Source organism: Rhipicephalus microplus, chromosome 3 (genome assembly GCF_043290135.1).
Source record: "Rhipicephalus microplus isolate Deutch F79 chromosome 3, USDA_Rmic, whole genome shotgun sequence".
NCBI classification, from domain to species: domain Eukaryota; kingdom Metazoa; phylum Arthropoda; class Arachnida; order Ixodida; family Ixodidae; genus Rhipicephalus; species Rhipicephalus microplus.
In genome coordinates, this window is record NC_134702.1 from 210,005,462 (window position 1) to 210,029,401 (window position 23,940).

General features: G+C 47.2%; 45 non-coding genes across 45 annotated transcripts; all 45 read left to right on the forward strand.

Moving 5' to 3' along the window:
* The first annotated feature begins 1,732 nt into the window (after nt 1-1,732).
* On the forward strand, nt 1,733-1,804 carry TRNAM-CAU (transfer RNA methionine (anticodon CAU)). Its single transcript has one exon. It is a non-coding gene; the product is annotated as a tRNA-Met (tRNA).
* Nucleotides 1,805-1,970: 166 nt separating this feature from the next.
* TRNAM-CAU (transfer RNA methionine (anticodon CAU)) lies at nt 1,971-2,043 on the forward strand. The gene has a single exon. It is a non-coding gene; the product is annotated as a tRNA-Met (tRNA).
* A 164-nt stretch (nt 2,044-2,207) lies between these two features.
* On the forward strand, nt 2,208-2,280 carry TRNAK-CUU (transfer RNA lysine (anticodon CUU)). The gene has a single exon. It is a non-coding gene; the product is annotated as a tRNA-Lys (tRNA).
* Nucleotides 2,281-2,443: 163 nt separating this feature from the next.
* TRNAM-CAU (transfer RNA methionine (anticodon CAU)) lies at nt 2,444-2,516 on the forward strand. The gene has a single exon. It is a non-coding gene; the product is annotated as a tRNA-Met (tRNA).
* Nucleotides 2,517-3,389: 873 nt separating this feature from the next.
* TRNAM-CAU (transfer RNA methionine (anticodon CAU)) lies at nt 3,390-3,462 on the forward strand. The gene has a single exon. It is a non-coding gene; the product is annotated as a tRNA-Met (tRNA).
* Nucleotides 3,463-3,626: 164 nt separating this feature from the next.
* Nucleotides 3,627-3,699, forward strand: TRNAM-CAU (transfer RNA methionine (anticodon CAU)). Its single transcript has one exon. It is a non-coding gene; the product is annotated as a tRNA-Met (tRNA).
* A 401-nt stretch (nt 3,700-4,100) lies between these two features.
* On the forward strand, nt 4,101-4,173 carry TRNAM-CAU (transfer RNA methionine (anticodon CAU)). The gene has a single exon. It is a non-coding gene; the product is annotated as a tRNA-Met (tRNA).
* A 399-nt stretch (nt 4,174-4,572) lies between these two features.
* TRNAM-CAU (transfer RNA methionine (anticodon CAU)) lies at nt 4,573-4,645 on the forward strand. The gene has a single exon. It is a non-coding gene; the product is annotated as a tRNA-Met (tRNA).
* Nucleotides 4,646-5,044: 399 nt separating this feature from the next.
* On the forward strand, nt 5,045-5,117 carry TRNAM-CAU (transfer RNA methionine (anticodon CAU)). The gene has a single exon. It is a non-coding gene; the product is annotated as a tRNA-Met (tRNA).
* Nucleotides 5,118-5,753: 636 nt separating this feature from the next.
* Nucleotides 5,754-5,826, forward strand: TRNAM-CAU (transfer RNA methionine (anticodon CAU)). The gene has a single exon. It is a non-coding gene; the product is annotated as a tRNA-Met (tRNA).
* Nucleotides 5,827-5,990: 164 nt separating this feature from the next.
* On the forward strand, nt 5,991-6,063 carry TRNAM-CAU (transfer RNA methionine (anticodon CAU)). The gene has a single exon. It is a non-coding gene; the product is annotated as a tRNA-Met (tRNA).
* Nucleotides 6,064-6,463: 400 nt separating this feature from the next.
* Nucleotides 6,464-6,536, forward strand: TRNAM-CAU (transfer RNA methionine (anticodon CAU)). Its single transcript has one exon. It is a non-coding gene; the product is annotated as a tRNA-Met (tRNA).
* Nucleotides 6,537-7,175: 639 nt separating this feature from the next.
* Nucleotides 7,176-7,248, forward strand: TRNAL-CAA (transfer RNA leucine (anticodon CAA)). The gene has a single exon. It is a non-coding gene; the product is annotated as a tRNA-Leu (tRNA).
* A 401-nt stretch (nt 7,249-7,649) lies between these two features.
* TRNAM-CAU (transfer RNA methionine (anticodon CAU)) lies at nt 7,650-7,722 on the forward strand. Its single transcript has one exon. It is a non-coding gene; the product is annotated as a tRNA-Met (tRNA).
* A 400-nt stretch (nt 7,723-8,122) lies between these two features.
* TRNAM-CAU (transfer RNA methionine (anticodon CAU)) lies at nt 8,123-8,195 on the forward strand. The gene has a single exon. It is a non-coding gene; the product is annotated as a tRNA-Met (tRNA).
* A 400-nt stretch (nt 8,196-8,595) lies between these two features.
* Nucleotides 8,596-8,668, forward strand: TRNAM-CAU (transfer RNA methionine (anticodon CAU)). Its single transcript has one exon. It is a non-coding gene; the product is annotated as a tRNA-Met (tRNA).
* Nucleotides 8,669-8,832: 164 nt separating this feature from the next.
* On the forward strand, nt 8,833-8,905 carry TRNAL-CAA (transfer RNA leucine (anticodon CAA)). Its single transcript has one exon. It is a non-coding gene; the product is annotated as a tRNA-Leu (tRNA).
* Nucleotides 8,906-10,014: 1,109 nt separating this feature from the next.
* TRNAL-CAA (transfer RNA leucine (anticodon CAA)) lies at nt 10,015-10,087 on the forward strand. Its single transcript has one exon. It is a non-coding gene; the product is annotated as a tRNA-Leu (tRNA).
* Nucleotides 10,088-10,488: 401 nt separating this feature from the next.
* Nucleotides 10,489-10,561, forward strand: TRNAM-CAU (transfer RNA methionine (anticodon CAU)). Its single transcript has one exon. It is a non-coding gene; the product is annotated as a tRNA-Met (tRNA).
* Nucleotides 10,562-11,198: 637 nt separating this feature from the next.
* TRNAM-CAU (transfer RNA methionine (anticodon CAU)) lies at nt 11,199-11,271 on the forward strand. The gene has a single exon. It is a non-coding gene; the product is annotated as a tRNA-Met (tRNA).
* Nucleotides 11,272-11,905: 634 nt separating this feature from the next.
* TRNAM-CAU (transfer RNA methionine (anticodon CAU)) lies at nt 11,906-11,978 on the forward strand. Its single transcript has one exon. It is a non-coding gene; the product is annotated as a tRNA-Met (tRNA).
* A 164-nt stretch (nt 11,979-12,142) lies between these two features.
* On the forward strand, nt 12,143-12,215 carry TRNAM-CAU (transfer RNA methionine (anticodon CAU)). The gene has a single exon. It is a non-coding gene; the product is annotated as a tRNA-Met (tRNA).
* A 165-nt stretch (nt 12,216-12,380) lies between these two features.
* Nucleotides 12,381-12,453, forward strand: TRNAM-CAU (transfer RNA methionine (anticodon CAU)). Its single transcript has one exon. It is a non-coding gene; the product is annotated as a tRNA-Met (tRNA).
* A 163-nt stretch (nt 12,454-12,616) lies between these two features.
* Nucleotides 12,617-12,689, forward strand: TRNAM-CAU (transfer RNA methionine (anticodon CAU)). The gene has a single exon. It is a non-coding gene; the product is annotated as a tRNA-Met (tRNA).
* A 163-nt stretch (nt 12,690-12,852) lies between these two features.
* Nucleotides 12,853-12,925, forward strand: TRNAM-CAU (transfer RNA methionine (anticodon CAU)). The gene has a single exon. It is a non-coding gene; the product is annotated as a tRNA-Met (tRNA).
* Nucleotides 12,926-13,800: 875 nt separating this feature from the next.
* On the forward strand, nt 13,801-13,873 carry TRNAM-CAU (transfer RNA methionine (anticodon CAU)). The gene has a single exon. It is a non-coding gene; the product is annotated as a tRNA-Met (tRNA).
* Nucleotides 13,874-14,036: 163 nt separating this feature from the next.
* TRNAM-CAU (transfer RNA methionine (anticodon CAU)) lies at nt 14,037-14,109 on the forward strand. The gene has a single exon. It is a non-coding gene; the product is annotated as a tRNA-Met (tRNA).
* An 877-nt stretch (nt 14,110-14,986) lies between these two features.
* Nucleotides 14,987-15,059, forward strand: TRNAM-CAU (transfer RNA methionine (anticodon CAU)). The gene has a single exon. It is a non-coding gene; the product is annotated as a tRNA-Met (tRNA).
* A 163-nt stretch (nt 15,060-15,222) lies between these two features.
* TRNAM-CAU (transfer RNA methionine (anticodon CAU)) lies at nt 15,223-15,295 on the forward strand. Its single transcript has one exon. It is a non-coding gene; the product is annotated as a tRNA-Met (tRNA).
* A 164-nt stretch (nt 15,296-15,459) lies between these two features.
* On the forward strand, nt 15,460-15,532 carry TRNAL-CAA (transfer RNA leucine (anticodon CAA)). The gene has a single exon. It is a non-coding gene; the product is annotated as a tRNA-Leu (tRNA).
* Nucleotides 15,533-16,168: 636 nt separating this feature from the next.
* TRNAM-CAU (transfer RNA methionine (anticodon CAU)) lies at nt 16,169-16,241 on the forward strand. Its single transcript has one exon. It is a non-coding gene; the product is annotated as a tRNA-Met (tRNA).
* Nucleotides 16,242-16,641: 400 nt separating this feature from the next.
* On the forward strand, nt 16,642-16,714 carry TRNAL-CAA (transfer RNA leucine (anticodon CAA)). The gene has a single exon. It is a non-coding gene; the product is annotated as a tRNA-Leu (tRNA).
* A 401-nt stretch (nt 16,715-17,115) lies between these two features.
* On the forward strand, nt 17,116-17,188 carry TRNAM-CAU (transfer RNA methionine (anticodon CAU)). The gene has a single exon. It is a non-coding gene; the product is annotated as a tRNA-Met (tRNA).
* A 165-nt stretch (nt 17,189-17,353) lies between these two features.
* Nucleotides 17,354-17,426, forward strand: TRNAV-CAC (transfer RNA valine (anticodon CAC)). The gene has a single exon. It is a non-coding gene; the product is annotated as a tRNA-Val (tRNA).
* A 637-nt stretch (nt 17,427-18,063) lies between these two features.
* TRNAM-CAU (transfer RNA methionine (anticodon CAU)) lies at nt 18,064-18,136 on the forward strand. The gene has a single exon. It is a non-coding gene; the product is annotated as a tRNA-Met (tRNA).
* A 164-nt stretch (nt 18,137-18,300) lies between these two features.
* TRNAM-CAU (transfer RNA methionine (anticodon CAU)) lies at nt 18,301-18,373 on the forward strand. The gene has a single exon. It is a non-coding gene; the product is annotated as a tRNA-Met (tRNA).
* Nucleotides 18,374-18,536: 163 nt separating this feature from the next.
* Nucleotides 18,537-18,609, forward strand: TRNAM-CAU (transfer RNA methionine (anticodon CAU)). The gene has a single exon. It is a non-coding gene; the product is annotated as a tRNA-Met (tRNA).
* A 165-nt stretch (nt 18,610-18,774) lies between these two features.
* Nucleotides 18,775-18,847, forward strand: TRNAM-CAU (transfer RNA methionine (anticodon CAU)). The gene has a single exon. It is a non-coding gene; the product is annotated as a tRNA-Met (tRNA).
* Nucleotides 18,848-19,010: 163 nt separating this feature from the next.
* On the forward strand, nt 19,011-19,083 carry TRNAM-CAU (transfer RNA methionine (anticodon CAU)). Its single transcript has one exon. It is a non-coding gene; the product is annotated as a tRNA-Met (tRNA).
* An 875-nt stretch (nt 19,084-19,958) lies between these two features.
* Nucleotides 19,959-20,031, forward strand: TRNAM-CAU (transfer RNA methionine (anticodon CAU)). Its single transcript has one exon. It is a non-coding gene; the product is annotated as a tRNA-Met (tRNA).
* Nucleotides 20,032-20,194: 163 nt separating this feature from the next.
* TRNAM-CAU (transfer RNA methionine (anticodon CAU)) lies at nt 20,195-20,267 on the forward strand. Its single transcript has one exon. It is a non-coding gene; the product is annotated as a tRNA-Met (tRNA).
* A 1,109-nt stretch (nt 20,268-21,376) lies between these two features.
* Nucleotides 21,377-21,449, forward strand: TRNAM-CAU (transfer RNA methionine (anticodon CAU)). Its single transcript has one exon. It is a non-coding gene; the product is annotated as a tRNA-Met (tRNA).
* Nucleotides 21,450-21,849: 400 nt separating this feature from the next.
* Nucleotides 21,850-21,922, forward strand: TRNAM-CAU (transfer RNA methionine (anticodon CAU)). Its single transcript has one exon. It is a non-coding gene; the product is annotated as a tRNA-Met (tRNA).
* Nucleotides 21,923-22,558: 636 nt separating this feature from the next.
* Nucleotides 22,559-22,631, forward strand: TRNAM-CAU (transfer RNA methionine (anticodon CAU)). The gene has a single exon. It is a non-coding gene; the product is annotated as a tRNA-Met (tRNA).
* A 1,111-nt stretch (nt 22,632-23,742) lies between these two features.
* TRNAM-CAU (transfer RNA methionine (anticodon CAU)) lies at nt 23,743-23,815 on the forward strand. Its single transcript has one exon. It is a non-coding gene; the product is annotated as a tRNA-Met (tRNA).
* The last annotated feature ends 125 nt before the right edge of the window (nt 23,816-23,940 follow it).

The window sequence follows — 23,940 nt, forward strand, 5'->3', positions numbered from 1 at the left end:
AGAGCCCTTCTGTTTACGAATACTTGCAACACCAAGTATAAGAGGGTATACGTTTCTGACCAGTGGAATTAGAATTTTAGCCTATGCTGATGACGTCGCAGTGTTTTGCAGTGACAAAGAAAGTGTGCAAGAAGTTGTACGAATAGCTAGGGAATTCTGTGCAGCAACGGGCAGCGCAATTAGTTGGCCAAAATGTCTAGGCTTTTGGCATGGCCAGTGGCAAAGCACACCCGAAGTTTACTGTAACATGAATTGGAAAATCATGCCCGGAAAGTACCTCGGTGTGCCTTTGGATCATTACCGCAATGCTACGGAGTATTGGTCTGAGGAACGTCAACGCATTAAAAATTGTACTGATAAGTGGGGAGGTCGCAATTTATCAATGTTTGCAAAAGCGTCCGTGTGCAATGTATTTCTGATTGCAAAAGTGTTTTATGTATTACAAGTGTTAACCATGACCCGCACTTCTGTCCAGAAAATGCACCGAGTATTCGCGACCTTTATATGGGGGTCGCAGTGGGAGCGCACGAGCCGGTGCAACTTATTTCATAGGGTAAAATATGGTGGTCTGGGGCTTTTGCATTTGTTTTTTAAGCAGTTGGTGAGCAGATTCATGTTCGCTCGAGATCAAACTGACAATTTCTTGAGAACTGTGATCCAAGCAAGACTGCAGACCCCCTTACCTGATTTCGTCGTGTCATCTTTTTCTTTCGAAGCTGTACCACTCAGTCCTTATTTGCGAGAAGTAGTTACAGCTACACGCCTGCTCAAGGAAAGATTTTCGTACGAATACTTGTCCGACGTGACTAAAAAGAAACTGTATCGTGACCTTCTTGATGTCTTCCTGCCAGTGCCCGTCTACCGAGCTTCGTGCAGGCTAGGTTCTGAGCGTGACGTGTTTAAACGTGTTAAGAGAATGCCGGTCAGACCCTCTGTCAAAACATTCTTCTTTCAAGTGCATACCGGCACTCTCCCTGTACTGCCATGGCTAAAAAGTAAAGGGCTTTTTGTACCGTGGTCCGTCAACTGTCTAATCTGCGGCAAACCAGAAACGATAAATCATATCTTTCTCGACTGCCATGATGCTGTGTTCTTGTGGGACGTACTACAACGGACTATAAAAAAAGAACTACCTATCAACGCCTTTGGAATCCGTTTTCTTCCGTGTGCAGCTGCAGGGGAAGTGCCGAGTGACATGTTAATGTTGCTTTGCATGCATAGTGTGTGGAGGACAAGAATGGATGTACGACATATGCGTGTAGACGCACGTTCAGCGAGAGACTATTTTGTTGAGAGTATGCTGTATACACGAGACGTGTTTAAAGCGCTGCCTGAACCCCCCGAGTGGTTACCTGTGCTCGACCAATTGGCTTCTGTGAAGCCTTTTTAAACCAAGTGCACTGGCCAAGTTGAAGCTGGTGTTTTATTAAGTGTACATATTTTGTATGTAATCCTTTTGTTTGTGGTTATTAAAAGGCAATAAAGAAAAAAAAAAGCCTCGGAAGCGCAGTAGGCAGCGCGTCAGTCTCATAATCTGAAGGTCGTGAGTTCAATACACACCCAGGGTAAAGGTGGTACACATTTTTTGTTTGCTTATGAGAGTTTAATTAGGTCGTGAGGGGTGCGCTGTCTGGAGCAGTAATAAATGACTGTTGCTCGGTTTTCTTACTGTTTCAATTTTTAACTTGTGGGAACTATTGATACCGGTTGCGTTTCCCAGTGACCCCTGTCCGCCTCGGTAGTGCAAAGGCAGCACGTCTGTCTCATAATCTGAAGGTCGTGAGTTCAATCCTCACCCGGGGCAAAGGTGTTGCAGATTTTTTTGTTTTCCTATGAGAGATTTATTGGGTCGTGAGGGGTGCGCTGTCTGGAGCAGTATTGAATGACTGTTGCTCGGTTTTCTTACTTTTTCCACCTTTATTTTTGTGGGAACTAATGATACCGGTTGCGTTTGCCAGGGACTCCTGTCTGCCTCGGTAGCGCAGTAGGCAGCGCGTCAGTCTCATAATCTGAAGGTCGTGATTTCAATCCTCACCCGGGGCAAATGCGGTGCAGATTTTTTGTTTGCTTATGAGAGTTTAATTAGGTCGTGAGTGTTGCACTGTGTGGAGCAGTAATGAATGACTGTTGCTCGGTTTTCTTACTTTTTCGACCTTTAACTTGTGGGAACTAATGATACCGGTTGCGTTTCGCGGTGACCCCTGTCCGCCTCGGTAGCGCAGTAGGCAGCGCGTCAGTCTCTTAAACTGAAGGTTGTGAGTTCCATCCTCACCCGGGGCAAAGGCGGTGTGGTTGTTTTGTTTGCTTATGAGAGTTTAATTAGGTCGTGAAGGGTGCGCTGTCTGGAGAGGTAATGAATGACTTTTGCTGAGTTTTCTTAATTTTCGACCTTTAACTTGTGGGAACTATTGATACCGGTTGTGTTTCCCATTGACATCAGTCCGCCTCGGTAGCGCAGTAGGCAGCGCGTCAGTCTCATAATCTGAAGGTCGTGAGTTCAATCCTCACCCGGGGCAAGTTTGTTGCAGATTTTTTGTTTCTCAAGAGAGTTTAATTAGGTCGTGAGGGGTGCACTGTCTTGAGCAGTAATTAATGACAGTTGTTCGGTTTTCTTATTTTTTCAACCTTTATTATGTGGGAACTAATGATACCGGTTGCGTTTCCCAGTGACCTCTGTCCGCGTCGGTAGCGCAGTAGGCAGCGCGTCAGTCTCGTAATCTGAAGGTCGTGAGTTCAATCCTCTCCCGGGGCAAAGGCGGTGAATATGTTTTGTTTGCTTATGAGAGTTTAATTAGGTCGTGAGGGGTGCACTCTCTGGAGAAGTAATGAATGACTGTTGCTCGGTTTTCCTACTTTTTCGACCTTTTTTTGCGGGAACTAATGATACCGGTTGCGTTTCGCAGTGACCCCTGTCCGCCTCGGTAGCGCAGTAGGCAGCGCGTCAGTCTCATAATCTGAAGGTCGAGAGTTCCATCCTCACCCGGGGCAAAGGCGGTGTAGTTGGTTTCTTTGCTTATGAGAGTTTAATTAGGTCGTGAAGGGTGCGCTGCTTGGAGCAGTAATGAATGACTGTTGCTGAGTTTTCTTACTTTTTCGACCTTTAACTTGTGGGAACTAATGATACCGGTTGCGTTTCCCAGTGACCCCTGTCTGCCTCTGTAGCGCACTAGGCAGCGCGTCAGTCTCATAATCTGAAGGTCGTGAGTTCAATCCTCACCCGGGGCAAAGGCGGTGCAGATTTTTTGTTTGCTTATGAGAGTTTATTTAAGTCGTGAGAGGTGCGCTGTCTGGAGCAGTAATGAATGACTGTTGCTGAGTTTTCCTACTTTTTCGACCTTTAACTTGTGGGAACTATTGATACCGGTTGTGTTTCCCAGTGACACCTGTCCGCCTCGGTAGCGCAGTAGGCAGCGCGTCAGTCTCATAATCTGAAGGTCGTGAGTTCAATCCACACCCGGGGCAAAGGCGGTGCAGATTTTTTGTTTGCCTATGACAGTTTAATTAGGTCGTGAGGGGTGCGCTGTCCTGAGCAGTAATGAATGACTGTTGCTGAGTTTTCTTACTTTTTCGACCTTTAACATGTGGGAACTATTGATACCGGTTGTGTTTCGCAGTGACGCCTGTTCGCCTCGGTAGCGCAGTAGGCAGCGCGTCAGTCTCATAATCTGAAGGTCGTGAGTTCAATCCTCACCCGGGGCAAAGGCGGTGCGGATTTTTTGTTTGCTTATGAGAGTTTATTTAGGTCGTGAGAGGTGCGCTGTCTGGAGCAGTAATGAATGACTGTTGCTGAGTTTTCCTACTTTTTCGACCTTTAACTTGTGGGAACTATTGATACCGGTTGTGTTTCCAAGTGACACCTGTCCGCCTCGGTAGCGCAGTAGGCAGCGCGTCAGTCTCATAATCTTAAGGTCGTGAGTTCAATCCACACCCAGGGTAAAGGCGGTACAGATTTTTTGTTTTCTTATGAGAGTTTAATTAGGTCGTGAGGGGTGCACTGTCTGGAGCAGTAATGAATGACTGTTGCTCGGTTTTCTTACTGTTTCAATTTTTAACTTGTGGGAACTATTGATACCGGTTGTGTTTCCCAGTGACCGCTGTCCGCCTCGGTAGCGCAGTAGGCAGCGCGTCAGTCTCATAATCTGAAGGTCGTGAGTTCAATCCTCATCCGGGGCAAAGGCGCTGAAGTTTTTTGTTTGCTTATGAGAGTTTAATTAGGTCGTGAGGGGTGCGCTGTCTGGAGCAGTAATGAATGACTGCTGCTGAGTTTTCTTACTTTTTCGACCTTTAACTTGTGGGAACTATTGATACCGGTTGTGTTTCCCAGTGACACCTGTCCTCCTCGGTAGCGCCGTAGGCAGCGCGTCAGTCTCATAATCTGAAGGTCGTGAGTTCAATTCTCACCCGGGCCAAAGGCGGTGCAGTTTTTTGTTTGCTTATGAGAGTTTAATTAGGTCGTGAGGAGTGCGCTGTCAGGAGCAGTAATAAATACCAGGTGCTCGGTTTTCCTAATTTTTCAATTTTTAACTTGTGGGAACTATTGATACCGGTTGTGTTTTTCAGAGACACCTGTCCGCCTCGGTAGCGCAGTAGGCAGCGCGTCAGTCTCATAATCTGAAGGTCGTGAGTTCAATCTTCACCCGGGGCAAAGGCGGTGAGGTTATTTCTTTGCTTATGAGAGTTTAATTAGGTCGTGAGGGGTGCGCTGTCTGGAGCAGTAATGAATGTATGTTGCTGAATTTTCCTACTTTTTCGACCTTTAACTTGTGGGAACTATTGATACCGGTTGTGTTTCCCAGTGACACCTGTCCGCCTCAGAAGCGCAGTAGGCAGCGCGTCAGTCTCATAATCTGAAGGTCGTGAGTTCAATCCACACCCAGGGTTAAGGCGGTACAGATTTTTGTTTGCTTATGAGAGTTTAATTAGGTCGTGAGGGGTGCGCTGTCTGGAGCAGTAATAAATGACTGTTGCTCGGTTTTCTTACTGTTTCAATTTTTAACTTGTGGGAACTATTGATACCGGTTGTGTTTCCCAGTGACCCCTGTCCGCCTCGGTAGCGCAGTAGGCAGCGCGTCAGTCTCATATTCTGAAGGTCGTGAGTTCAATCCTCACCCGGGGCAAAGGCGCTGAAGTTTTTTGTTTGCTTATGGGAGTTTAATTAGGTCGTGAGGGGTGCGCTGTCTGGAGCAGTAATGAATGACTGTTGCTGAATTTTCCTATTTTTTCGACCTTTAATTTGTGGAAATGAATGATACCGGTTGCGTTTGCCAGTCACCCCTGTCCGCCTCTGTAGCCCAGTAGGCAGCGCGTCAGTCTCATAATCTGAAGGTCGTGAGTTCAATCCTCACCCGGGCCAACGTCGATGCAGTTTTGTTGTTTGATCATGAGAGTTTAATTAGGTCGTAAGGGTTGCACTGTCTGGAGCTGTAATGAATGACTGTTGCCCAGTTTTCTTATTTTTCGACCTTTCATTTGTGGAAACGAATGATACTGGTTGTGGTTCCTAGTGACCCCTGTCCGCCTCGGCAGAGCAGTAGGCAGCGCGTCAGTCTCATAATCTGAAGGTCATGAGTTCAATCCTCACCCGGGGCAAAGGCGGTGCAGATGTTTTGTTTGCTTATGAGAGTTTAATTAGGTCGTGAGGGGTGCACTGTCTGGAGCAGTAATGATTGACTGTTGCTGAGTTTTCTTACTTTTTCGACCTTTAACTTGTGGGAACTATTGATACCGGTTGTGTTTCCCAGTCACACCTGTCCGCCTTGGTAGTGCAGTAGGCAGCGCGTCAGTCTCATAATCTGAAGGTCGTGAGTTCAATCCTCACCCGGGGCAAAGGCGGTGCAGATTTTTTGTTTGGTCATGAGAGTTTAATTAGGTCGGGAGGGGTGCACTGTCTGCAGCAGTAATGAATGACTGTTGCCCAGTTTTCTTATTTTTTCGACCTTTAATTTGTGGAAACGAATGATACCGGTTCCGTTTCGCAGTGACCTCTGTCCGCCTCGGTAGCGCAGTAGGCAGCGCGTCAGTCTCATAATCTGAAGGTCGTGAGTTCAATCCTAACCCGGGGCAAAGGCGGTGAGGTTTTTTCTTTGCTTATGAGAGTTTAATTAGGTCGTGAGGGGTGCGCTGTCTGGAGCAGCAATGAATGTATGTTGCTGAATTTTCCTACTTTTTCGACCTTTAACTTGTGGGAAATATTGATACCGGTTGTGTTTCCCAGTGACACCTGTCCGCCTCGGAAGCGCAGTAGGCAGCGCGTCAGTCTCATAATCTGAAGGTCGTGAGTTCAATCCACACCCAGGGTAAAGGCGGTACAGATTTTTTGTTTGCTTATGAGAGTTTAATTAGGTCGTGAGGGGTGCTCTGTCTGGAGCAGTAATAAAGGACTGTTGCTCGGTTTTCTTACTGTTTCAATTTTTAACTTGTGGGAACTATTGATACCGGTTGTGTTTCCCAGTGACCCCTGTCCGCCTCGGTAGCGCAGTAGGTAGCGCGTCAGTCTCATAATCTGAAGGTCGTGAGTTCAATCCTCACCCGGGGCAAAGGCGCTGAAGTTTTTTGTTTGCTTATGAGAGTTTAATTAGGTCGTGAGGGGTACGCTGTCTGGAGCAGTAATGAATGACTGCTGCCTAGTTTTCTTACGTTTTCGACCTTTAACTTAAGGGAACTATTGATACCGGTTGTGTTTCCCAGTGTCACCTGTCCGCCTCGGTAGTGCAGTAGACAGCGCGTCAGTCTCATAATCCGAAGGTCGGGAGTTCAATCCTAAGGCGGGCCAATGTCGATGCAGTTTTTTTGTTCGCTTATGAGAGTTTAATTAGGTCGTGAGGGGTGCGCTGTCTGGAACAGTAATGAATGACTGTTGCTGAATTTTCCCATTTTTTCGACCTTTAATTTGTGGAAACGAATGATACCGGTTGCGTTTGCCAGTCACCCCTGTCCGCCTCGGTAGCCCAGTAGGCAGCGCGTCAGTCTCATAATCTGAAGGTCGTGAGTTCAATTCTCACCCGGGCCAACGTCGATGCAGTTTTTTTTTGTTTGATCATGAGAGTTTAATTAGGTCGTGAGGGATGCACTGTCTGAAACTGTAATGAATGACTGTTGCCCAGTTTTCTTATTTTTTCGACCTTTCATTTGTGGAAACGAATGATACTGGTTGTGTTTCCCAGTGACACCAGTCCGCCTCGGTAGCGCAGTAGGCAGCGCGTCAGTCTCAAAATCTGAAGGTCGTGAGTTCAATCCTCACCCGGGGCAAGTTTGTTGCAGGTTTTTTGTTTGCTCATGAGAGTTTAATTAGGTCCTGAGGGGTGCACTGTCTTGAGCAGTAATGAATGACTGTTGCTGAGTTTTCTTACTTTTTCAATTTTTACCTTTTGGGAACTATTGATACTGGTTGTGTTTCCCAATGACACCTGTCCGCCTCGGTAGCGCAGTAGGCTGCGCGTCAGGCTCATAATCTGAAGGTCGTGAGTTCAATCCCCACCCGGGGTAAAGGCGGTGCAGTTTTGTTGTTTGCTTATGAGAGTTTATTTAGGTCGTGAGGGGTGCGCTGTCTGGAGCAGTAATGATTGACTGTTGCTGAGTTTTCTTACTTTTTCGACCTTTAACTTGTGGGAACTATTGATACCGGTTTTGTTTCCCAGTCACACCTGTCCGCCTCGGTAGTGCAGTAGGCAGCGCGTCAGTCTCATAATCTGAAGGTCGTGAGTTCAATCCTCACCCGGGGCAAAGGCGGTGCAGATTTTTTATTTGGTCATGAGAGTTTAATTAGGTCGGGAGGGGTGCACTGTCTGCAGCAGTAATGAATGACTGTTGCCCAGTTTTCTTATTTTTTCGACCTTTAATTTGTGGAAACGAATGATACCGGTTCCGTTTCGCAGTGACCTCATTCCGCCTCGGTAGCGCAGTAGGCAGCGCGTCAGTCTCATAATCTGAAGGCCGTGAGTTCAATCCACACCCAGGGTAAAGGCGGTACAGATTTTTTGTTTGCTTATGAGAGTTTAATTAGGTCGTGAGGGGTGCGCTGTCTGGAGCAGTAATAAATGACTGTTGCTCGGTTTTCTTACTGTTTCAATTTTAACTTGTGGGAACTATTGATACCGGTTGTGTTTCCCAGTGACCCCTGTCCGCCTCGGTAGCGCAGTAGGCAGCGCGTCAGTCTCATATTCTGAAGGTCGTGAGTTCAATCCTCACCCGGGGCAAAGGCGCTGAAGTTTTTTGTTTGCTTATGAGAGTTTAATTAGGTCGTGAGGGGTGCGCTGTCTGGAGCAGTAATGAATGACTGCTGCCTAGTTTTCTTACGTTTTCGACCTTTAACTTGTGGGAACGAATGATACCGGTTGCGTTTGCCAGTCACCCCTGTCCGCCTCGGTAGCCCAGTAGGCAGCGCGTCAGTCTCATAATCTGAAGGTCGTGAGTTCAATTCTCACCCGGGCCAACGTCGATGCAGTTTTTTTGTTTGATCATGAGAGTTTAATTAGGTCGTGAGGGATGCACTGTCTGGAGCTGTAATGAATGACTGTTGCCCAGTTTTCTTATTTTTTCGACCTTTCATTTGTGGAAACGAATGATACTGGTTGCGTTTCCTAGTGACCCCTGTCCGCCTCGGTAGTGCAGTAGGCAGCGCGTCAGTCTCATAATCTGAAGGTCGTGAGTTCAATCCTCACCCGGGGCACAGGCGGTGTAGTTGTTTTGTTTGCTTATGAGAGTTTAATTAGGTCGTGAAGGGTGCGCTGTCTGGAGCAGTAATGAATGACTGTTGCTGAGTTTTCTTACTTTTTTGACCTTTAACTAGTGGGAACTATTGATACCGGTTGTGTTTCCCAGTGACACCAGTCCGCCTAGGTAGCGCAGTAGGCAGCGCGTCAGTCTCAAAATCTGAAGGTCGTGAGTTCAATCCTCACCCGAGGCAAGTTTGTTGCAAGTTTTTTGTTTGCTCATGAGAGTTTAATTAGGTCCTGAGGGGTGCACTGTCTTGAGCAGTAATGAATGACAGTTGTTCGGTTTTCTTATTTTTTCAACCTTTAATTTGTGGGAACTAATGATACCGGTTGCGTTTCCCAGTGACCCCTGTCCGCGTCGGTAGCGCAGTAGGCAGCGCGTCAGTCTCGTAATCTGAAGGTCGTGAGTAATATCCTCTCCTGAGGCAAAGGTAGTGAATATGTTTTGTTTGCTTATGAGAGTTTTATTAGGTCGTGAGGGGTGCACTCTCTGGAGAAGTAATGAATGACTGTTGCTCGGTTTTCCTACTTTTCGACCTTTAATTTGTGGGAACTAATAATACCGGTTGCGTTTCGCAGTGACCCCAGTCCGCCTCGGTAGCGGAGTAGGCAGCGCGTCAGTCTCATAATCTGAAGGTCGTGAGTTCCATCCTCACCCGGGGCAAAGGCGGTGTAGTTGTTTTGTTTCTTATGAGAGTTTAATAAGGTCGTGAAGGGTGCGCTGTCTGGAGCAGTAATGAATGACTGTTGCTGAGTTTTCTTACTTTTTCGACCTTTAACTTGTGGGAACTAATGATACCGGTTGCGTTTCCCAGTGAGCCCTGTCTGCATCGGTAGCGCACTAGGCAGCGCGTCAGTCTCATAATCTGAAGGTCGTGAGTTCAATCCTCACCCGGGGCAAAGGCGCTGAAGTTTTTTGTTTGCTTATGAGAGTTTAATTAGGTCGTGAGGGGTGCGCTGTCTGGAGCAGTAATGAATGACTGCTGTTGAGTTTCCCTACTTTTTCGACCTTAACCTTGTGGGAACTATTGATACCGGTTGTGTTTCCCAGTGTCACCTGTCCGCCTCGGTAGTGCAGTCGGCAGCGCGTCAGTCTCATAATCTGAAGGTCGTGAGTTCAATCCTAAGGCGGGCCAATGTCGATGCAGTTTTTTTGTTTGCTTATGAGAGTTTAATTAGGTCGTGAGGGGTGCGCTGTCTGGAACAGTAATGAATGACTGTTGCTGAATTTTCTTATTTTTTCGACCTTTCATTTGTGGAAACGAATGATACCGGTTGCGTTTCCTAGTGACCCCTGTCCGCCTCGGTAGCGCAGCAGGCAGCACGTCAGTCTCAAAATCTGAAGGTCGTGAGTTCAATCCTCACCCGGGGCAAAGGCGGTGCAGATGTTTTGTTTGCTTATGAGAGTTTGATTAGGTCGTGAGGGGTGCGCTGTCTGGAGCAGTAATGAATGACAGTTACTCGGTTTTCTTAATTTTTCAATTTTTAACTTGTGGGAACTATTGATACCGGTTGTGTTTCACAGAGACACCTGTCCGCCTCGGAAGCGCAGTAGGCAGCGCGTCAGTCTCATAATCTGAAGGTCGTGAGTTCAATACACACCAAAGGTAAAGGCGGTACACATTTTTTGTTTGCTTATGAGAGTTTAATTAGGTCGTGAGGGGTGCGCTGTCTGGAGCAGTAATAAATGACTGTTGCTCGGTTTTCTTACTGTTTCAATTTTTAACTTGTGGGAACTATTGATACCGGTTGTGTTTCTCAGTCACACCTGTCCGCCTCGGTAGTGCAGTAGGCAGCGCGTCAGTCTCATAATCTGAAGGTCGTGAGTTCAATCCTCACCCGGGGCATTTTGGTGCAGATTTTTTGTTTGCTCATGAGAGTTTAATTAGGTCGTGAGGGGTGCACTGTCTGGAGCAGTAATCAATGACTGTTGCTCAGTTTTGTTACTTTTTCCACCTTTATTTTTGTGGGAACTAATGATACCGGTTGCGTTTGCCAGGGACTCCAGTCTGCCTCGGTAACGCAGTAGGCAGCGCGCCAGTCTCATAATCTGAAGGTCGTGAGTTCAATCCTCACCCGGGGCAAAGGCAGTGCAGATTTTTTGTTTGTTTATGAGAGTTTAATTAGGTCGTGAGGGGTACACTGTGTGGAGCAGTAATGAATTACTGTTGCTCGGTTTACTTACTTTTTCGACCTTTACATTTGGGAACTATTGATACCGGTTGTGTTTCCCAGAGACACCTGTCCGCCTCGGAAGCGCAGTAGGCAGCGCGTCAGTCTCATAATCTGAAGGTCGTGAGTTCAATACACACCCAGGGTAAAGGCGGTACACATTTTTTGTTTGCTTATGAGAGTTTAATTAGGTCGTGAGGGGTGCGCTGTCTGGAGCAGTAATAAATGACTGTTGCTCGGTTTTCTTACTGTTTCAATTTTTAACTTGTGGAAAATATTGATACCGGTTGTGTTTCCCAGTGACCCCTGTCCGCCTCGGTAGCGCAGTAGGCACCGCGTCAGTCTCATAATCTGAAGGTCGTGAGTTCAATCCTCACCCGGGGCAAAGGCGGTGCAGATATTTTGTTTGCTTATGAGAGTTTAATTAGGTCGTGAGGGGTGCACTGTCTGGAGCAGTAATGAATGACTGTTGCCCAGTTTTCTTATTTTTTCGACCTTTATTTGTGGAAGCGAATGATACCGGTTGCGTTTCCCAGTGACCCCTGTCCGCCTTGGTAGCGCAGTAGGCAGCGCTTCAGTCTCATAATCTGAAGGTCGTGAGTTCAATCACACCCGGGGCAAAGGCGGTGCAGATTTTTTGTTTGCCTATGAGAGTTTAATTAGGTCGTGAGGGGTGCGCTGTCCTGAGCAGTATTGAATGACTGTTGCTGAGGTTTCTTACTTTTTCGACCTTTAACATGTGGGAACTATTGATACCGGTTGTGTTTCCCAGTGACGCCTGTTCGCCTCGGTAGCACAGTAGGCAGCGCGTCAGTCTCATAATCTGAAGGTCATGAGTTCAATTCTCACCCGGGCCAAAGGCGGTGCAGTTTTTTGTTTGCTTATGAGAGTTTATTTAAGTCGTGAGGAGTACGCTGTCTGGAGCAGTAATGAATGACAGTTGCTCGGTTTTCTTATTTTTTCGACCTTTATTTGTGGGAACTAATGATACCGGTTGCGTTTCCCAGTGACCCCAGTCTGCCTCGGTAGCGCAGTAGGCAGCGCGTCAGTCTCATATTCTGAAGGTCGTGAGTTCAATCCTCACCCGGGGCAAAGGCGGTGCAGTTTTTTTGTTTGCTTATGAGAGTTTAATTAGGTCGTGAAGGGTGCGCTGTCTGGAGCAGTAATGAATGACTGTTGCTGAGTTTTCTTACTTTTTCGACTTTTAACTTGAGGGAACTATTGATACCGGTTGTGTTTCCCAGTGACCCCAGTCTGCCTCGGTAGCGCAGTAGGCAGCGCGTCAGTCTCATATTCTGAAGGACGTGAGTTCAATCCTCACCCGGGGCAAAGGCGGTGCAGTTTTTTTGTTTGTTTATGAGAGTTTAATTAGGTCGTGAAGGGTGCGCTGTCTGGAGCAAAAAATGAATGACTGTTGCCGAGTTTTCTTACTTTTTCGACCTTTAACTTGAGGGAACTATTGATACCGGTTGTGTTTCCCAGTCACAACTGTCCGCCTCGGTAGCGCAGTAGGCAGCGCGTCAGTCTCATAATCTGAAGGTCGTGAGTTCAATCCTCACCCGGGGCAAAGGTGGTGCAGTTCTTTGTTTGCTTATGAGAGTTTAATTAGGGCGTGAAGGGTGCGCTGTCTGGAGCAGTAATGATTGACTGTTGCCGAGTTTTCTTACTTTTTCGACCTTTAACTTGAGGGAACTATTGATACCGGTTGCGTTTCCCAGTGACACCTGTCCGCCTCGGTAGCGCAGTAGGCAGCGCGTCAGTCTCATAATCTGAAGGTCGTGAGTTCAATCCTCACCCGGGGCAAAGGTGGTGCAGTTCTTTGTTTGCTTATGAGAGTTTAATTAGGGCGTGAAGGGTGCGCTGTCTGGAGCAGTAATGATTGACTGTTGCCGAGTTTTCTTACTTTTTCGACCTTTAACTTGAGGGAACTATTGATACAGGTTGTGTTTCCCAGTGACACCTGTCCGCCTCGGTAGCGCAGTAGGCAGCGCGTCAGTCTCATAATCTGAAGGTCGTGAGTTCAATCCTCACCCGGGGCGAAGGCGGTGCAGATGTTTTGTTTGCTTATGAGAGTTTAATTAGGTCGTGAGGGGTGCACTGTCTGGAGCAGTAATGAATGACTGTTGCTCGGTTTTCTTACTTTTTTTACCTTTAATTTGTGGGAACTATTGATACCGGTTGTGTTTCCCAGTGACACCTGTCCGCCTCGGTAGCGCAGTATGCAGTGCGTCAGTCTCATAATGTGAAGGTCGTGAGTTCAATCCTCACCCGGGGCAAAGGCGGCGAAGTTTTTTGTTTGCTAATGAGAGTTTAATTAGGTGGTGAGGGGTACGCTGTCTGGAGCAGTAATGAATGACTGTTGGTGAGTTTTCTTACTTTTTCAATTTTTAACTTGTGGGAACTATTGATACCGGTTGCGTTTCCCAGTGACCCCTGTCCGCCTCGGTAGTGCAAAGGCAGCACGTCTGTCTCATAATCTGAAGGTCGTGAGTTCAATCTTCACCCGGGGCAAAGGTGTTGCAGATTTTTTTGTTTTCCTATGAGAGATTTATTGGGTCGTGAGGGGTGCGCTGTCTGGAGCAGTATTGAATGACTGTTGCTCGGTTTTCTTACTTTTTCCACCTTTATTTTTGTGGGAACTAATGATACCGGTTGCGTTTGCCATGGACTCCTGTCTGCCTCGGTAGCGCAGTAGGCAGCGCGTCAGTCTCATAATCTGAAGGTCTTGATTTCAATCCTCACCTGGGGCAAATGCGTTGCAGATTTTTTGTTTGCTTATGAGAGTTTAATTAGGTCGTGAGGGGTGCACTGTCTTGAGCAGTAATGAATGACTGTTGCTCGGTTTTCTTACTTTTTCGACCTTTAATTTGTGGGAACTAATGATACCGGTTGCGTTTCGCAGTGACCCCTGTCCGCCTCGGTAGCGCAGTAGGCAGCGCGTCAGTCTCATAAACTGAAGGTTGTGAGTTCCATCCTCACCCGGGGCAAAGGCGGTGTGGTTGTTTTGTTTGCTTATGAGAGTTTAATTAGGTCGTGAAGGGTGCGCTGTCTGGAGCAGTAATGAATGACTGTTGCTGAGTTTTCTTAATTTTCGACCTTTAACTTGTGGGAACTATTGATACCGGTTGTGTTTCCCAGTGACATCAGTCCGCCTCGGTAGCGCAGTAGGCAGCGCGTCAGTCTCATAATCTGAAGGTCGTGAGTTCAATCCTCACCCGGGGCAAGTTTGTTGCAGATTTTTTGTTTCTCATGAGAGTTTAATTAGGTCATGAGGGGTGCACTGTCTTGAGCAGTAATTAATGACAGTTGTTCGGTTTTCTTATTTTTTCAACCTTTAATATGTGGAAACTAATGATACCGGTTGCGTTTCTCAGTGACCTCTGTCCGCGTCGGTAGCGCAGTAGGCAGCGCGTCAGTCTCGTAATCTGAAGGTCGTGAGTTCAATCCTCTCCCGGGGCAAAGGCGGTGAATATGTTTTGTTTGCTTATGAGAGTTTAATTAGGTCGTGAGGGGTGCACTCTCTGGAGAAGTAATGAATGACTGTTGCTCGGTTTTCCTACTTTTTCGACCTTTTTTTTTTGCGGGAACTAATGATACCGGTTGCGTTTCGCAGTGACCCCTGTCCGCCTCGGTAGCGCAGTAGGCAGCGCGTCAGTCTCATAATCTGAAGGTCGAGAGTTCCAACCTCACCCGGGGCAAAGGCGGTGTAGTTGGTTTCTTTGCTTATGAGAGTTTAATTAGGTCGTGAAGGGTGCGCTGCTTGGAGCAGTAATGAATGACTGTTGCTGAGTTTTCTTACTTTTTCGACCTTTAACTTGTGGGAACTAATGATACCTGTTGCGTTTCCCAGTGACCCCTGTCTGCCTCTGTAGCGCACTAGGCAGCGCGTCAGTCTCATAATCTGAAGGTCGTGAGTTCAATTCTCACCCGGGCCAACGTCGATGCAGTTTTTTTTGTTTGATCATGAGAGTTTAATTAGGTCGTGAGGGATGCACTGTCTGGAGCTGTAATGAATGACTGTTGCCCAGTTTTCTTATTTTTTCGACCTTTCATTTGTGGAAACGAATGATACTGGTTGCGTTTCCTAGTGACCCCTGTCCGCCTCGGTAGTGCAGTAGGCAGCGCGTCAGTCTCATAATCTGAAGGTCGTGAGTTCAATCCTCACCCGGGGCAAAGGCGGTGAGGTTTTTTCTTTGCTTATGAGAGTTTAATTAGGTCGTGAGGGGTGCGCTGTCTGGAGCAGCAATGAATGTATGTTGCTGAATTTTCCTACTTTTTCGACCTTTAACTTGTGGGAACTATTGATACCGGTTGCGTTTCGCAGTGACCCCTGTCCGCCTCGGTAGCGCAGTTGGCAGCGCGTCTGTCTCATAATCTGAAGGTCGTGAGTTCCATCCTCACCCGGGGCACAGGCGGTGTAGTTGTTTTGTTTGCTTATGAGAGTTTAATTAGGTCGTGAAGGGTGCGCTGTCTGGAGCAGTAATGAATGACTGTTGCTGAGTTTTCTTACTTTTTTGACCTTTAACTAGTGGGAACTATTGATACCGGTTGTGTTTCCCAGTGACACCAGTCCGCCTAGGTAGCGCAGTAGGCAGCGCGTCAGTCTCAAAATCTGAAGGTCGTGAGTTCAATCCTCACCCGGGGCAAGTTTGTTGCAGGTTTTTTGTTTGCTCATGAGAGTTTAATTAGGTCCTGAGGGGTGCACTGTCTTGAGCAGTAATGAATGACAGTTGTTCGGTTTTCTTATTTTTTCAACCTTTAATTTGTGGGAACTAATGATACCGGTTGCGTTTCCCAGTGACCCCTGTCCGCGTCGGTAGCGCAGTAGGCAGCGCGTCAGTCTCGTAATCTGAAGGTCGTGAGTAATATCCTCTCCTGAGGCAAAGGTAGTGAATATGTTTTGTTTGCTTATGAGAGTTTTATTAGGTCGTGAGGGGTGCACTCTCTGGAGAAGTAATGAATGACTGTTGCTCGGTTTTCCTACTTTTCGACCTTTAATTTGTGGGAACTAATAATACCGGTTGCGTTTCGCAGTGACCCCAGTCCGCCTCGGTAGCGGAGTAGGCAGCGCGTCAGTCTCATAATCTGAAGGTCGTGAGTTCCATCCTCATCCGGGGCAAAGGCGGTGTAGTTGTTTTGTTTCTTATGAGAGTTTAATAAGGTCGTGAAGGGTGCGCTGTCTGGAGCAGTAATGAATGACTGTTGCTGAGTTTTCTTACTTTTTCGACCTTTAACTTGTGGGAACTAATGATACCGGTTGCGTTTCCCAGTGAGCCCTGTCTGCCTCGGTAGCGCACTAGGCAGCGCGTCAGTCTCATAATCTGAAGGTCGTGAGTTCAATCCTCACCCGGGGCAAAGGCGCTGAAGTTTTTTGTTTGCTTATGAGAGTTTAATTAGGTCGTGAGGGGTGCGCTGTCTGGAGCAGTAATGAATGACTGCTGTTGAGTTTCCCTACTTTTTCGACCTTAACCTTGTGGGAACTATTGATACCGGTTGTGTTTCCCAGTGTCACCTGTCCGCCTCGGTAGTGCAGTAGGCAGCGCGTCAGTCTCATAATCTGAAGGTCGTGAGTTCAATCCTAAGGCGGGCCAATGTCGATGCAGTTTTTTTGTTTGCTTATGAGAGTTTAATTAGGTCGTGAGGGGTGCGCTGTCTGGAACAGTAATGAATGACTGTTGCTGAATTTTCTTATTTTTTCGACCTTTCATTTGTGGAAACGAATGATACCGGTTGCGTTTCCTAGTGACCCCTGTCCGCCTCGGTAGCGCAGTAGGCAGCACGTCAGTCTCAAAATCTGAAGGTCGTGAGTTCAATCCTCACCCGGGGCAAAGGCGGTGCAGATGTTTTGTTTGCTTATGAGAGTTTGATTAGGTCGTGAGGGGTGCGCTGTCTGGAGCAGTAATGAATGACAGTTACTCGGTTTTCTTAATTTTTCAATTTTTAACTTGTGGGAACTATTGATACCGGTTGTGTTTCACAGAGACACCTGTCCGCCTCGGAAGCGCAGTAGGCAGCGCATCAGTCTCATAATCTGAAGGTTGTGAGTTCAATACACACCAAAGGTAAAGGCGGTACACATTTTTTGTTTGCTTATGAGAGTTTAATTAGGTCGTGAGGGGTGCGCTGTCTGGAGCAGTAATAAATGACTGTTGCTCGGTTTTCTTACTGTTTCAATTTTTAACTTGTGGGAACTATTGATACCGGTTGTGTTTCCCAGTCACACCTGTCCGCCTCGGTAGTGCAGTAGGCAGCGCGTCAGTCTCATAATCTGAAGGTCGTGAGTTCAATCCTCACCCGGGGCAACTTTGGTGCAGATTTTTTGTTTGCTCATGAGAGTTTAATTAGGTCGTGAGGGGTGCACTGTCTGGAGCAGTAATCAATGACTGTTGCTCAGTTTTCTTACTTTTTCCACCTTTATTTTTGTGGGAACTAATGATACCGGTTGCGTTTGCCAGGGACTCCAGTCTGCCTCGGTAACGCAGTAGGCAGCGCGCCAGTCTCACAATCTGAAGGTCGTGAGTTCAATCCTCACCCGGGGCAAAGGCAGTGCAGATTTTTTGTTTGTTTATGAGAGTTTAATTAGGTCGTGAGGGGTACACTGTGTGGAGCAGTAATGAATTACTGTTGCTCGGTTTACTTACTTTTTCGACCTTTAACTTGTGGGAACTATTGATACCGGTTGTGTTTCCCAGAGACACCTGTCCGCCTCGGAAGCGCAGTAGGCAGCGCGTCAGTCTCATAATCTGAAGGTCGTGAGTTCAATACACACCCAGGGTAAAGGCGGTACACATTTTTTGTTTGCTTATGAGAGTTTAATTAGGTCGTGAGGGGTGCGCTGTCTGGAGCAGTAATAAATGACTGTTGCTCGGTTTTCTTACTGTTTCAATTTTCAACTTGTGGAAAATATTGATACCGGTTGTGTTTCCCAGTGACCCCTGTCCGCCTGGGTAGCGCAGTAGGCACCGCGTCAGTCTCATAATCTGAAGGTCGTGAGTTCAATCCTCACCCGGGGCAAAGGCGGTGCAGATATTTTGTTTGCTTATGAGAGTTTAATTAGGTCGTGAGGGGTGCACTGTCTGGAGCAGTAATGAATGACTGTTGCCCAGTTTTCTTATTTTTTCGACCTTTATTTGTGGAAGCGAATGATACCGGTTGCGTTTCCCAGTGACCCCTGTCCGCCTTGGTAGCGCAGTAGGCAGCGCGTCAGTCTCATATTCTGAAGGTCGTGAGTTCAATCCTCACCCGGGGCAAAGGCGGTGCAGTTTTTTTGTTTGCTTATGAGAGTTTAATTAGGTCGTGAAGGGTGCGCTGTCTGGAGCAGTAATGAATGACTGTTGCTGAGTTTTCTTACTTTTTCGACTTTTAACTTGAGGGAACTATTGATACCGGTTGTGTTTCCCAGTGACACCTGTCCGCCTCGGTAGCGCAGTAGGCAGCGCGTCAGTCTCATAATCTGAAGGTCGTGAGTTCAATTCTCACCCGGGCCAAAGGCGGTGCAGGCTTTTGTTTGCTTATGAGAGTTTAATTAGGTCGTGGGGAGCGCGCTTTCAGGAGCAGTAATGAATGATAGTTGCTCGGTTTTCTTATTTTTTCAACCTTTTATTTGTGGGAACTAATGATACCGGTTGCGTTTCCCAGTGACCCCAGTCTGCCTCGGTAGCGCAGTAGGCAGCGCGTCTGTCTCATATTCTGAAGGACGTGAGTTCAATCCTCACCCGGGGCAAAGGCGGTGCAGTTTTTTTGTTTGTTTATGAGAGTTTAATTAGGTCGTGAAGGGTGCGCTGTCTGGAGCAAAAAATGAATGACTGTTGCCGAGTTTTCTTACTTTTTCGACCTTTAACTTGAGGGAACTATTGATACCGGTTGTGTTTCCCAGTCACAACTGTCCGCCTCGGTAGTGCAGTAGGCAGCGCGTCAGTCTCATAATCTGAAGGTCGTGAGTTCAATCCTCACCCGGGGCAAAGGTGGTGCAGTTCTTTGTTTGCTTATGAGAGTTTAATTAGGGCGTGAAGGGTGCGCTGTCTGGAGCAGTAATGATTGACTGTTGCCGAGTTTTCTTACTTTTTCGACCTTTAACTTGAGGGAACTATTGATACCGGTTGCGTTTCCCAGTGACCCCTGTCCGCCTCGGTAGCGCAGTAGGCAGCGCGTCAGTCTCATAATCTGAAGGTCGTGAGTTGAATCCTCACCCGGGGCGAAGGCGGTGCAGATGTTTTGTTTGCTTATGAGAGTTTAATTAGGTCGTGAGGGGTGCACTGTCTGGAGCAGTAATGAATGACTGTTGCTCGGTTTTCTTACTTTTTTTACCTTTAATTTGTGGGAACTATTGATACCGGTTGTGTTTCCCAGTGACACCTGTCCGCCTCGGTAGCGCAGTATGCAGTGCGTCAGTCTCATAATGTGAAGGTCGTGAGTTCAATCCTCACCCGGGGCAAAGGCGGCGAAGTTTTTTGTTTGCTAATGAGAGTTTAATTAGGTGGTGAGGGGTACGCTGTCTGGAGCAGTAATGAATGACTGTTGGTGAGTTTTCTTACTTTTTGAATTTTTAACTTGTGGGAACTATTGATACCGGTTGCGTTTCCCAGTGACCCCTGTCCGCCTCGGTAGTGCAAAGGCAGCACATCTGTCTCATAATCTGAAGGTCGTGAGTTCAATCTTCACCCGGGGCAAAGGTGTTGCAGATTTTTTTGTTTTCCTATGAGAGATTTATTGGGTCGTGAGGGGTGCGCTGTCTGGAGCAGTATTGAATGACTGTTGCTCGGTTTTCTTACTTTTTCCACCTTTATTTTTGTGGGAACTAATGATACCGGTTGCGTTTGCCATGGACTCCTGTCTGCCTCGGTAGCGCAGTAGGCAGCGCGTCAGTCTCATAATCTGAAGGTCTTGATTTCAATCCTCACCTGGGGCAAATGCGTTGCAGATTTTTTGTTTGCTTATGAGAGTTTAATTAGGTCGTGAGGGGTGCACTGTCTTGAGCAGTAATGAATGACTGTTGCTCGGTTTTCTTACTTTTTCGACCTTTAATTTGTGGGAACTAATGATACCGGTTGCGTTTCGCAGTGACCCCTGTCCGCCTCGGTAGCGCAGTAGGCAGCGCGTCAGTCTCATAAACTGAAGGTTGTGAGTTCCATCCTCACCCGGGGCAAAGGCGGTGTGGTTGTTTTGTTTGCTTATGAGAGTTTAATTAGGTCGTGAAGGGTGCGCTGTCTGGAGCAGTAATGAATGACTGTTGCTGAGTTTTCTTAATTTTCGACCTTTAACTTGTGGGAACTACTGATACCGGTTGTGTTTCCCAGTGACATCAGTCCGCCTCGGTAGCGCAGTAGGCAGCGCGTCAGTCTCATAATCTGAAGGTCGTGAGTTCAATCCTCACCCGGGGCAAGTTTGTTGCAGATTTTTTGTTTCTCATGAGAGTTTAATTAGGTCATGAGGGGTGCACTGTCTTGAGCAGTAATTAATGACAGTTGTTCGGTTTTCTTATTTTTTCAACCTTTAATATGTGGAAACTAATGATACCGGTTGCGTTTCTCAGTGACCTCTGTCCGCGTCGGTAGCGCAGTAGGCAGCGCGTCAGTCTCGTAATCTGAAGGTCGTGAGTTCAATCCTCTCCCGGGGCAAAGGCGGTGAATATGTTTTGTTTGCTTATGAGAGTTTAATTAGGTCGTGAGGGGTGCACTCTCTGGAGAAGTAATGAATGACTGTTGCTCGGTTTTCCTACTTTTTCGACGTTTTTTTGCGGGAACTAATGATACCGGTTGCGTTTCGCAGTGACCCCTGTCCGCCTCGGTAGCGCAGTAGGCAGCGCGTCAGTCTCATAATCTGAAGGTCGAGAGTTCCAACCTCACCCGGGGCAAAGGCGGTGTAGATGGTTTCTTTGCTTATGAGAGTTTAATTAGGTCGTGAAGGGTGCGCTGCTTGGAGCAGTAATGAATGACTGTTGCTGAGTTTTCTTACTTTTTCGACCTTTAACTTGTGGGAACTAATGATACCGGTTGCGTTTCCCAGTGACCCCTGTCTGCCTCTGTAGCGCACTAGGCAGCGCGTCAGTCTCATAATCTGAAGGTCGTGAGTTCAATCCTCACCCGGGGCAAAGGCGGTGCAGATTTTTTGTTTGCTTATGAGAGTTTATTTAGGTCGTGAGAGGTGCGCTGTCTGGAGCAGTAATGAATGACTGTTGCTGAGTTTTCCTACTTTTTCTACCTTTAACTTGTGGGAACTATTGATACCGGTTGTGTTTCCCAGTGACACCTGTCCGCCTCGGTAGCGCAGTAGGCAGCGCGTCAGTCTCATAATCTGAAGGTCGTGAGTTCTATCAGCACCCGGGGCAAAGGCGCTGAAGTTTTTTGTTTGCTTATGAGAGTTTAATTAGGTCGTGAGGGGTGCGCTGTCTGGAGCAGTAATGAATGACTGCTGCTGAGTTTTCTTACTTTTTCGAACTTTAACTTGTGGGAACTATTGATACCGGTTGTGTTTCCCAGTGACACCTGTCCGCCTCGGTAGTGCAGTAGGCAGCGCGTCAGTCTCATAATCAGAAGGTCGTGAGTTCAATCCTCACCCGGGGCAAAGGCGGTGCAGATGTCTTGTTTGCTTATGAGAGTTTATTTAGGTCGTGAGAGGTGCGCTGTCTGGAGCAGTAATGAATGACTGTTGCTGAGTTTTCCTACTTTTTCGACCTTTAACTTGTGGGAACTATTGATACCGGTTGTGTTTCCCAGTGACACCTGTCCGCCTCGGTAGCGCAGTAGGCAGCGCGTCAGTCTCATAATCTTAAGGTCGTGAGTTCAATCCACACCCAGGGTAAAGGCGGTACAGATTTTTGTTTCCTTATGAGAGTTTAATTAGGTCGTGAGGGGTGCGCTGTCTGGAGCAGTAATGAATGACTGTTGCTCGGTTTTCTTACTGTTTCAATTTTTAACTTGTGGGAACTATTGATACCGGTTGTGTTTCCCAGTGACCCCTGTCCGCCTCGGTAGCGCAGTAGGCAGCGCGTCAGTCTCATAATCTGAAGGTCGTGAGTTCAATCCTCATCCGGGGCAAAGGCGCTGAAGTTTTTGTTTGCTTATGAGAGTTTAATTAGGTCGTGAGGGGTGCGCTGTCTGGAGCAGTAATGAATGACTGCTGCTGAGTTTTCTTACTTTTTCGACCTTTAACTTGTGGGAACTATTGATACCGGTTGTGTTTCCCAGTGACACCTGTCCGCCTCGGTAGTGCAGTAGGCAGCGCGTCAGTCTCATAATCTGAAGGTCGTGAGTTCAATCCACACCCAGGGTAAAGGCGGTACAGATTTTTTGTTTGCTTATGAGAGTTTAATTAGGTCGTGAGGGGTGCGCTGTCTGGAGCAGTAATAAATGACTGTTGCTCGGTTTTCTTACTGTTTCAATTTTTAACTTGTGGGAACTATTGATACCGGTTGTGTTTCCCAGTGACACCTGTCCGCCTCGGAAGCGCAGTAGGCAGCGCGTCAGTCTCATAATCTGAAGGTCGTGAGTTCAATCCACACCAAGGGTAAAGGCGGTACAGATTTTTTGTTTGCTTATGAGAGTTTAATTAGGTCGTGAGGAGTGCGCTGTCTGGAGCAGTAATAAATGACTGTTGCTCGGTTTTCTTACTGTTTCAATTTTTAACTTGTGGGAACTATTGATACCGGTTGTGTTTCCCAGTGACCCCTGTCCGCCTCGGTAGCGCAGTAGGCAGCGCGTCAGTCTCATATTCTGCAGGTCGTGAGTTCAATCCTCACCCGGGGCAAAGGCGCTGAAGTTTTTTGTTTGCTTATGAGAGTTTAATTAGGTCGTGAGGGGTGCGCTGTCTGTAGCAGTAATGAATGACTGCTGCCTAGTTTTCTTAAGTTTTCGACCTTTAACTTGTGGGAACTATTGATACCGGTTGTGTTTCCCAGTGTCACCTGTCCGCCTCGGTAGTGCAGTAGGCAGCGCGTCAGTCTCATAATGTGAAGGTCGTGAGTTCAATCCTCTCCCGGGGCAAAGGCGGTGAATATGTTTTGTTTGTTTATGAGAGTTTAATTAGGTCGCGAGGGGTGCACTCTCTGGAGAAGTAATGAATGACTGTTGCTCGGTTTTCCTACTTTTTCGACGTTTAATTTGTGGGAAATAATGATACCGGTTGCGTTTCGCAGTGACCCCTGTCCGCCTCGGTAACGCAGTAGGCAGCGCGTCAGTCTCATAATCTGAAGGTCGAGAGTTCCATCCTCACCCGGGGCAAAGGCGGTGTAGTTGGTTTCTTTGCTTATGAGAGTTTAATTAGGTCTTGAAGGGTGCGCTGTCTGGAGCATTAATGAATGACTTTTGCTGAGTTTTCTTACTTTTTCGACCTTTAACATGTGGGAACTAATGATACCGGTTGCGTTTCCCAGTGACCCCTGTCTGTCTCGGTAGCGCACTAGGCAGCGCGTAAGTCTCATAATCTGAAGGTCGTGAGTTCAATCCTCACCCGGGGCAAAGGCGGTGCAGATTTTTTGTTTGCTTATGAGAGTTTATTTAGGTCGTGAGAGGTGCGCTGTCTGGAGCAGTAATGAATGACTGTTGCTGAGTTTTCCTACTTTTTCGACCTTTAACTTGTGGGAACTATTGATACCGGTTGTGTTTCCCAGTGACACCTGTCCGCCTGGGTAGCGCAGTAGGCAGCGCGTCAGTCTCATAATCTTAAGGTCGTGAGTTCAATCCACACCCAGGGTAAAGGCGGTACAGATTTTTTGTTTTCTTATGAGAGTTTAATTAGGTCGTGAAGGGTGCGCTGTCTGGAGCAGTAATGAATGACTGTTGCTCGGTTTTCTTACTGTTTCAATTTTTAACTTGTGGGAACTATTGATACCGGTTGTGTTTCCCAGTGACCCCTGTCCGCCTCGGTAGCGCAGTAGGCAGCGCGTCAGTCTCATAATCTGAAGGTCGTGAGTTCAATCCTCATCCGGGGCAAAGTCGCTGAAGTTTTTTGTTTGCTTATAAGAGTTTAATTAGGTCGTGAGGGGTGCGCTGTCTGGAGCAGTAATGAATGACTGCTGCTGAGTTTTCTTACTTTTTCGAGCTTTAACTTGTGGGAA